This window comes from Amblyomma americanum, chromosome 5, assembly GCF_052857255.1.
Source record: "Amblyomma americanum isolate KBUSLIRL-KWMA chromosome 5, ASM5285725v1, whole genome shotgun sequence".
In the NCBI taxonomy this organism is placed as follows: Eukaryota; Metazoa; Arthropoda; class Arachnida; order Ixodida; family Ixodidae; genus Amblyomma; species Amblyomma americanum.
This window is the reverse complement of record NC_135501.1, coordinates 92,243,685-92,254,119: the sequence shown is the minus strand read 5'-3', so window position 1 is coordinate 92,254,119 and position 10,435 is coordinate 92,243,685.

The following is a 10,435-nucleotide window of genomic DNA, read 5'->3' as shown; positions in this document are numbered from 1 at the left end:
AGTTTTCCGCCGAATAAGCAAAGCTAATCCAACCTGTAGCATTCAACACCTCAACTCAGCTCAACTCCGCTAGGTCAGGGTCATCTTTCCCCACAGGTCAACGTCACGCTCACGGTCAGCTGGCAGGTCAGGGTCAGCTGTCGCCTGACCTTCTTTCAGGTGGCCTGTTTGGGAAATGGATCTTTGACCCAACCTTGAGCAGCCGAAAGCAGCTTGTTCCCTGGCGCTTTGTAGCCGCTGAAGCCTTTGTGCCAGAAAAATTCGTTGCCATCATCAAATTAATTGCTGGAACAGGTCAGGTGCGTCACGAGGCCACCCTGGTGTAACTAAGACACCCAGGTCACGTTGGCTAAAGTGCTGAACACCGGGTAGAGGGATATAGTCCCTGGCGCGCTGTTCGCATTTGAATTGTGCCATCTATGGGTTGTACGATGGCGCTACTGGTTGCGGAACTGTTGGTGGCCGAAGGTAATCGAGAACCGTCTACTATGCTTTTCTATTTCTCTCTACAGCCTTTATCATTCTGATGGAGCTTGGGTCGTTCATGTTTGAGACATACTATGCGCGGAGAAAATGGGGTGGCCGCAACCCTCAATGGAAAGGGTTAAGTAGAGGTCATTCGAAGAGGCTTTTGTCTTTCAGTTGACTTACGTGAAATAACTAGGATGAGACCGATGAAGTAGATTTCATTTTCTTTCTCTTCATTACAGCCACTTTATCCCCGATTCGAGTGTGTATTATTTTAAAAAGTGAGCATCCATAACATTTAAAGGACACGTTGTCCAAATGAACCGCTAGTAACAACTCTCTACTAACAGATCTCTTGTTACTGCCGTAACCTTTGCTAAATGTTTCTACAGCTTTCATCCCTGTTTACTGCATTTGAAGACATCTTGTAGCTGTATGCTTCAGACGCAATGAGCGAAATTTTATGTACACTATTCATGTACCTAGCCCATGATTCAATGAAAAAGTGCATTGGATGATGATTTGCGGCTGCCAGCCTGGCAGGCGAAGCACGTCGTGAATTAAGCGAGGGCTTTTCATACATTTTTACTCTTTGATACGTTTCATTTCTGTCCCTGAAAATTGCAAGGCGGTAATTACAATACAATCTCTGACGTTGTTCTTTTCTGATTTCGCTCTTGCCGCATTTATTTATCTAATCGTTAGCATAATAGCGTCTTCATGATAAGTTTTGGCATAAGTTTCTTGGAGCCGTGAGAATACCAAAAATTATATAACCTTCATATGTACGGCTGGTTTCATTAAGCGAGTGCAGCGACTGCAATCTCTCCTGCTTCAGAGAACTTCTTTGTTTCCTGGTAAGAGTGCCCTCAAGGCTTGCATTGTTTGGCATAAACCAAAGGCGCTATCCTTTTTCGTTGAGGAACCACTGCGTGGAAGTTGAAACAATGCTGTGTGGATAAAATTGAAATCCTTTGTTCAAGCCTGGGGCAAGTAATTACCCCCATTTGTTTTCAAGTCATGAAAGATAGATGCACGCCCCCCCCCCCCCCTCCCCACACACACACACCTTCTCGTTTTCTCTTTTTTTCCTTATTTATCTTTCCAGCGCTCTCTTTTGGCCCTTATACTGTCCACCACTCTGTGGACCCCCGCTTTTGCCAAGAAAGCTTTTGGCACTGTGTAACAGCGAAATAATGCTAAACAGACATCCATTTTTTTTTGTGGGTGGACGTTGCAAGTAATTGTTCTCTAAGCTTGTGCGTCTGCAATGCAAAGTCGTACATCGTTATGCCGGTGTAAACAACGTTATTACGTGTCCTTAACTGATGATTACATGAGCAGTAGTGACATCGGCTTGCTTTTCAGCCTGCTATGTTAAGAGGAGCCATCTTCAAAGCACGAACTTGCAATTAGAGGGCACACGTAAGAACACACAGCACAATGAGTATCAATTGGCAGTTGTTTTTTTTTTTTGCCTTGCTTCAACGGCTTATACTGGAATGCGTAGAAAATACTAGACAAAGCGACAGCGTTCCTCAGCAATGAAAAAGAAACGTGCAGAGGCGGAACGTCATTAGCTGTTTCACTGCGCGAATCGTTTATCATTAGAAGGGCTTCCTTTCACACACCTCGCTGTGCGGTTTTTTTCGCCGTAATCACTGGAGAAGTTAGCGCCAACTATGAGAGATCCTTGGAACCGGACTCGTAAAAACAACTCGCTTTATTAAAAAGAACTTTTTTTCCATGACCCTCTAATGTTAAAATTAGGGACATGTTTCAGGGATATGCCTTACAAAAGAAGTGCTACATTCCACTGTCTATCAAAAAACAACGAATGAGTGCAACAGGAGGAGTGGACTCCTTTCATATTGCCGCGTTCAAACGTAGGGCGGCACGAAAAGGGGCTTTTTTAATCCGAAGGCCAGAAACCCAGCAGGGCGCGTTCGAACGGGAACGTCCTCTTCTTCGCTCCCCCACGAGCCCAGTAATGCAGCTCGGCCGCACGGCGGCGCTCGCAGAATGTGAGCAGTGTGGAATTGCCCCCTCCTTTCAAGAGGCATCGCCTCGATGCCTCCGGCAAGGGGGATAAAGAGTGTGGAGACACCGAAAGTTCGATGGCGTGTGGTGGCAGCACTGAATGTGAACTCCGGGAAGGGCTAACGGGCGTAATACGGCTTCATGTGGGACACGTGGACGACTTCAGACTTGGGCGGGCGAGAAGACCGGACAACTCCTTGCGGGTACACTTCATAGTTCACAACGCTGAGTTGACGTAGCACCTCGTAGGGGCCGAAGTAGCGCCGCAGAAGATTTTCAGAGCAACCGCGCACACGTATAGGGCTCCATACCCAGACGTGCTCGCCGGGTTGGTAAATCACCTCCCTGTGGCGGAGGTTGTAATGCCGGGCGTCAGTTGTCTGCTGGTGGCGAATGCGTTGTCGAGCAAGGTGGCGAGCGGCTTCTGCATCGCGAACGAATTGGTCAGCGCCTGGGACAGACGAGGGGGTACAATCCGGGAGCAGCATGGCGTCAAGCATGGTCAGGGCATCTCGGCCATGCACCAAACGGAAGGGGGTGAAGCGCGTCGTTTCTTGGAGGGCGGTGTTGTACGCAAACGTGATGTAGGGAAGTATTTCGTCCCAGTTGCGATGGTCAGCGTCGACATACGTAGACATCATATCTGTGATGGTCTTGTTCAGCCTCTCAGTAAGTCCATTCGTTTCAGGATGGTAAGCAGTCGTTTTTTCATGACTGGTGCCACTAAGACGGAGGACCTCGTGTGTAAGAGCCGACGTAAACGCGGTTCCCCGGTCAGTTAATACAACCACGGGGGCGCCGTGGTGAAGCACGATGTGGTGAACAAAGAACTGTGCAATTTCAGCCGCGGTGCCACGGGGAAGAGCCTTGGTTTCACAATAGCGGCTTAGGTGGTCCGTGGCAACAACAATAAACCGGTTTCCCATGGAGGACACCGGGAATCGGCCCAGTAAGTCCATGCCGACTTGTTGGAATGGAATTTGTGGTGGATCAATTGGCTTCAGAAGGCCGGCCGGTTTTGTCGGTGGTACCTTCCGTCGTTGACACTCACGGCAGGTTCGAACGTAGCGTTGGACGACCTCAGCAAGCCGTGGCCAGTAGTACTTGTGGCGGAGGCGTCCCAATGTTCAGGAAAAACCGAGGTGGCCAGAAGAAAGGTCGTCGTGGCATGCAGCGAGAACTTCCTTACGAAGCACGGTTGGGACAACGAGGAGATACGCAGTGTCGGTCGGACCGTAGTTTTTCTTGTAGAGGACTCCATCTATTAAAAAAAGACGAAAGTCCGCGCGAGAAGAGTCTGGGCGGAGACGGAGCGGCTCCTTCGAGGTAGTCGATTAGAGGCAGCAGTTCGCAGTCGGCCCTCTGGTGGTGGGCAAGGTCGGATGTGGTGACAGCGCCGAGGAAAGCAGAATCGTCGTCGGACTCATCTGGTGGGCACGGAAGAGGAGCTCGGGAGAGACAGTCTGCATCGCTATGTTGCCGACCCGACTTATACACGATGGTGACGTCGAACTCATGCAACCGAAGGCTCCACCGTGCAACTCGCCCCGATGGATCTTTGAGGTTCGCAAGCCAGCACAAGGAATGATGATCGCTGACGACTCGAAACGGGCGGCCGTACAGGTATGGACGAAATTTTGTGATTGCCCACACAACAGCGAGACACTCCTTTTCCGTTGTGGAATAATTCACTTCGGAACGGGACAAAGTGCGACTTGCGTATGCGATCACGCGTTCCACACCGTCTTGCCACTGCACAATCACCGCACCGAGGCCCACATTGCTGGCATCTGTGTGCAGTTCCGTGTCGGCCTGCTCGTCGAAGTGGGCAAGGATAGGCGTATATTGGAGGTGGGCCTTAAGCTCTATGAAAGCTTTTTCCTGATCTTGGCCCCAGAAAAAGGGTTCGTAGTCTTTTGTCAGGCGAGTCAGCGGCTCTGCGAGCTTGGAGAAGTTTTGAACGAACCTCCGATAATAGGCGCAAAGCCCTAGGAAACGCCGCAACCTTAGTTTATCTGTTGGCTGGGGAAATGCAGCATCGGCGGCGGTCTTTTCTGGGTCGGGGCTAACGCCCTGAGCGCTCAAAATGTGGCCAAGAAACTTGAGCTCCCGAAATGCGAAGTGGCACATTTCAGGCTTAAGAGACAGACCCGCAGAACGAATTGCTTCGAAGACGGCACGCAAACGTTTCAGGTGCTCCTCGAACGTGTCGGAGAAAATCACGACGTCGTCGAGATAGAAAAGGCAGGACTGCCACTTCAGGTCAGTTAGTACGGTGTCCATCATACGTTGGAACGTCGCAGGGGCTGAACACAAGCCGAAAGGAAGCACCTTAAATTCGTACAGTCCGTCAGGAGTAACGAAGGCGGACTTTTCTCGGTCACGTTCGGCGACCTCGATTTGCCAATAACCGCTACGAAGGTCGAGTGACGAAAAGTAGGTAGCATGGCGGAGGCGGTCTAATGAGTCATCAGTGCGGGCAGTGGATAGACATCTTTTTTGGTAACGTTATTGAGACGCCTATAATCTACACAGAACCGTAGGCTGCCGTACATCTTTGCGACGAGAACAACAGGTGACGCCCAGGGGCTCGTCGATGGTTTTATGACGTCGTCGCGGAGCATTTCGGCAACTTGGCGGCGGATAGCATCGCGCTCCTTCGACAAAACACGATAAGGATGCTGATATAGCGGTCTCTGGTCACTGTCGACGATAATACGGTGCTTAGTTATTGGTGTCTGGCGAACCTTGGATATTGATGCAAAACAGTCGCGGAAAGAGTAAATAAGGCTTTCCACGCGGCGTTTCTGATTGGTCAGAAGGTCAGGGTTCACGTCGGTCCTAATGGCTGTTGCAGTGTCCTGTTCAGCTATTTCGGGGGTCGTTGTTGATAAGGCACATTGGCCGGCATGCTCGCCAAGTTCTTCAAAATGGGCAATCACCGTGTTATTCGTCAAATGTTGGGGTTCACAACTAAAGTTGGTCACTAAGAGCGTGGTAGGCGCGTGAACAAGGTCGACAAGGGCGCGAGCAACGCAAACTTGCCGAGACAGTAGCAGCGACATATTCGCTTCGGCAATGCCCCGAGTACCGGAGCTGGTATCACACTGGACTGTGACAAACTTGCTTGCTCTCGGCGGTATCGTTGTGTGGTCATCAGAGATGCGTAATGGTGCTCTGTGCGGCTCGGGGTCGGTATCAACGGCTCGCTATGTCGAAAACGATACCAATTGCTCGTGCAGGTTGATGACCGCCCCATACTCTTTAAGGAAGTCCATGCCGAGAATCAGTTCTTTAGAGCACTCTCGTAGCACGGCGAAGGAGCCAGTGAAAGTTGCACCGCGGATCTTTATACGGCTGGTGCAGACGCCAACCGGCGTTACCACATGGCAACCAGCTGTGCGTATCTGCGGCCCATGCCAAGGTGTTAGAACCTTTCTGAGGGTTGCGGCTAGGTTACTACTCATGACAGAAAAGTCGGCTCCGGTATCGACGAGTGCAGATACGTCATAGCCATCGGCGGCAACAAGAATTTCGGCGGCGGAAACAATTGTTTGACAATTTGTCGGCGAGGTTTTTGGTGCCGTCGTCGATGGGGTCGTCGCTGAGGTCGTCGGTGAGGTCGGCGGTGGGATCGTCTTTAAGGTCGACGGGTGGGGGCGTCGCATAAAATCGTCGGATGGAGGCTGTTCACTGTCTGCGGAAGCGGCGGTCCCACCCCCAGAGGACGCCGTCTTCAGTTTTCCCGGCGGGGAGACGTGCCTCTGAATTGGCCAGATGATGGTGCATGACTGGGTGGAGGAACTCGTCTTGGAGACGGCGACCTAGACTGGCGTCGTGGAGGCGTTGAGGGCAGCACATTATCGGCCAGGTACTGCTCAATGTCTCGCGCTCTCACCATAGCGCTGTCGAGGTGCGCTCGGTGGAAATCCTCTTAATCCCATCCGCCGGTAGGGGCAGTTACGGAGGATATGACCGGGCTCCCCGCAGTGGTAGCATAGTGGCCGGTTGTTGGGTGTGCGCCACACGTCAGCTTTTCGAACAGGGCGCGGGTCACGCAGCTCGGCGGAGGGAAAGTACCCCTGCGTTTGTTCGGCAGCAGGGCGGAACGCATGTGGAACTGGCGCAGGTCTCCGCAGAGCTTCACTGTAGCTCATGATGTACGGCTCCGGCTGCGGTTTTCGTAGGGCTTCGTTGTAGCTGCTGGCGTACGGCTCCGGCTGAGGTGCCGGTGGTGGCTGGACTGCTCGCCGAATTTCCTCGCGGACGGCATCGGCTACAGCTGAAACACTGGCAGGTGGAGCATCTAAGCGGAGGTTGCGCAGTTCTTCGCGAACTACACTCCGCACAAGCTCCCGAAGAGCCTCGTCCCCGGCGACTGGCAGAGACGCACAATAGTTGCTGGCCGCAACACTTCCCGGACGACCGTACGGCGCACTGCGTTCCTGTAAGGAACGTTCCATGCCTGCGGCTTCTTTAGCGAAGTCAGCGACGGTTCTTGGTGGGTGACGTATGAGGCCAGCGAAGAGCTGCTCCTTCACACCACGCATGAGGTGGCGCACCTTGGTAGCCTCTGGCATGGCAGGGTCAGCCCGATTGAAAAGACGTGCCATGTCTTCAATAAACATAGCGACGCTTTCGTTCGCCTGCTGTGACCTGGTGCGAAGGGCGAGTTGGGCATTTTCCTTGCGTGCGTTTGTGCTGAAGGTAGCCAGCAAGTGACGGTGGAACGCTTCCCAGTTCGTAAAGGATGCCTCATGGTTCTCGAACCATGTCTTCGCAGAGTCTTGGAACGAGAAATAGACGTTTCGTAGTTTTCGGTAGTCGTCCCACTGGTTAAAAGTGGCCACACGGTCAAAGCTGGACAACCAGTCCTCGACGTCCTCAAACCGATCGCCGTGGAAGGATGGTGGTGAGCGAGGGGTGAGAACTACAACGGGCGGGACAGTGCCGGAAGGCTGGCCTGTCTGACTGCCTGTAGTAGACGTCATGGTACGCACAGGCCTCGTCAGTGGCTGACACTCAGGTTACAGGCCTCGCAGGCGGCGGCTCGCTTTGTGGACGGGTGTTGTGTCCAAGCGTCGCTGATGAGCGTCAGAGTTGCCCTCGGGGTGAGCGTTCATGGAACGATACCCAGCGGCTCCACCAAAATGTCGCCGACAAACGTAGGGCGGCATGAAAAGGGGCTTTTTTAATCCGAAGGCCAGAAACCCAGCAGCGCGCGTTCGAACGGGAACGTCCTCTTCTTCGCTCCCCCACGAGCCCAGTAATGCCGCTCGGCCGCACGGCGGCGCTCGCAGAATGTGAGCAGTGTGGCAATATGAATAGAGGGTATGTTTCATTTTTGCGCCACATTTGTTTATACAAGACGCGATTCATAAAAAAGTTAAAAAATGATGATCATCAGATGAAAGTAAAGTGGTACTGCTGTCGAGGTGTGTTGGGAAATGTTCTATATGGAAATATGGCGAACAGAAATATAAACAGAAGTGGATCTGCGAGAAGTGTCACTTTCCCGCACAAATAAAAGGGAATCAGTCGTGCTCTATTTTTCTGTTTGGACTACCGGTCCCACTAAGCGAATGGTTGGGTTTTAAGAGCATCTCGGAAATAAGGATCTCTTTAGGGCAGTTCTTGTCGAGCAGTTTGAGTAATTGCAAATCGCATACTTTGACTTATCAAATGACAAGCGCAATGACCACTCTCGATCATGAACCAGCGAAGCAAAAGTTACTCTCTTACTTCCGCTGAGAAACTGAAGCGGGAATAAGCATAACAAACTAAAAATCTTTTGGATGCTTTCAATTTTTGAAAAACATCAGACTTAAGCCTCCAACATGAGTAACTTCTGCAACTTGAAAAAGAGTATGTGGAACGGCAAACATGCTTCACGATTTTGCTAGAAACAAACATGGACCCAACATGGATACGCTGGGAATCAATTTCTGAAGCCACCGATTGTTTTCCAGATCGTGTTCCATGTGACACTGGCATAATCCCTCTCCATTGAAAGCTCGAGGTTTTGAAGGAAAGCCGCAATAAATAGTGAATTATGAAAAAAATAATTGGTTACCAGGACAAAAAAGGCGCGCTCACTGTCTCCCATCTCGGTGGGCACCTTAACCGCGCCATTAGAGAAGGGAAAAAAGTGGGAGTGAAAATGGAAAGGAGAAAATGGGTTTCCGCAGTGTGGGGCCCCACTGCGGCACCGCTTTTCATCTTTCTTCTTTCCCACCCAACTTTCTTCATTCCCTAAAGGCTTCGTTGTGATGTCTAACAAAAACAGAGACAGGTCCAGCGCCGTTTCCGTACTCCAAACCAAATACCACTCCCAATAATTTCCTACACCTGAGGATCTTTTGCGTACACTGACATTGCGCAGCACAACGGGGGCTTTGCTTTTCGCCTCCATCAAAATACAACCGCCGTGGCCGGCTCCCCTTGATAGGTGTTTCTGGGAACAATCACGGGGGTGATGTTGATTTAAACTTCAGAACATTCAAGCGCTAACAAAGAAACCCTTTTGCAGCTTTCACCTCGAAGGCACACAGATACTGTTGTTTGAAAGTATGATCAATTTAATGTGCCGTCATCTCAACTTACATGAGGTTTTTGTTGTACATTTTTCCTCCTTCGGTATGGAAGCAGGACTGACTTCCACGGGGAACTGTTTAGAAAGCGCATTTTTTTTTTAAATTTCTTCTATACTCCACCGATCAAAACTGTTCCGCTAGACACCGACCAATGCGCGGTCAGCGATGAGTGAGCGCACCCGCTTACACGTTATGTGTTCCATCAAATAAGGTTCAGCAAAAAGCACGGCTTTCGAGACAGCGGATATTACTACCGAATGTGAAGCTGAAGTGGCAACGTACCTCTAATCACATCATCGCCTCTGATGTGTTCTGAAAGCAAGCCTAAAGGCTTGTATAATGGAAGGATAAAGAAAAAACAGTACAAATGAAAACAGGCACTTTTGCCGAAGTCGCACAAAAATCAGTAGGATATTTCAACAAAAAGTGGCAGCCTACATTCAACAAACAATAACCCCTTTTGCCAAGGCATTAGCGAGTGGTGTGAAAATTGAAGTAACATATCTTCTTTGAGTGCCTACTCAGGCAGAGCTTAAAACGTCGCATCACCGTAATGCTCAGTGGTTGTTTCAGAGAAGGGCACAAAGATAGCAGCAAAAATTCGAATGAGCTGGTCATAGGGCGGCCGTCGCAACCACCGTCGACATAACGGCCTGCCGGAGCAATGGGGTCGTCGCCCTTGCCAGCAGCTGATTTCGTTCACTCAAGCCAGGATTGAGAGCAGCACAATCGGGGCGTGCGAATGCACTAATGATGTTATTTTTTTCGTAATTGGCGGGTTTTCTTTGAAGCTCGTAAAAAGGATACGCGTCAGGCTTTCTTTATCGCACATATATGAAATGGGGGTTTTTGAAGGTGCTCTACAACATTGCTATTCTCATTCGCTGTCTAAAGTCAATATTTACGCGTTTAGAACAATTACCTTAATTGCAATTAATTAATTGCAAAACAAAAAATTGCCCATGATGCGCAAGCCGGTTGGTAGCTGTATGTATGTGGTTTACATGGCTACCTCAAATATCTTATTTTTTAAACCATGGCTAAGGTTACCCTGGACACCCTGTATTTAGATAAGGCTCTTCTACACCCTGGTTCCGCAATGCCTGTATGACTGCTGAGGTTTCCACTGACTCAAATGCTTTGGCATAATCAATGAAGGCAGTATATGGGGATTAATTATATTCTACGCATTTCTCTATCACCTGTTTGATAGTGTGAATATGATCTATTCTGGAATATTCTTTACGAATGCCTGCCTGATCATATGGTTGATTGAAGTTTAAGGTTGCCCTCTTACTGTTAGCGATTACCGAAGTAAGTACCTTGCAGGCAAC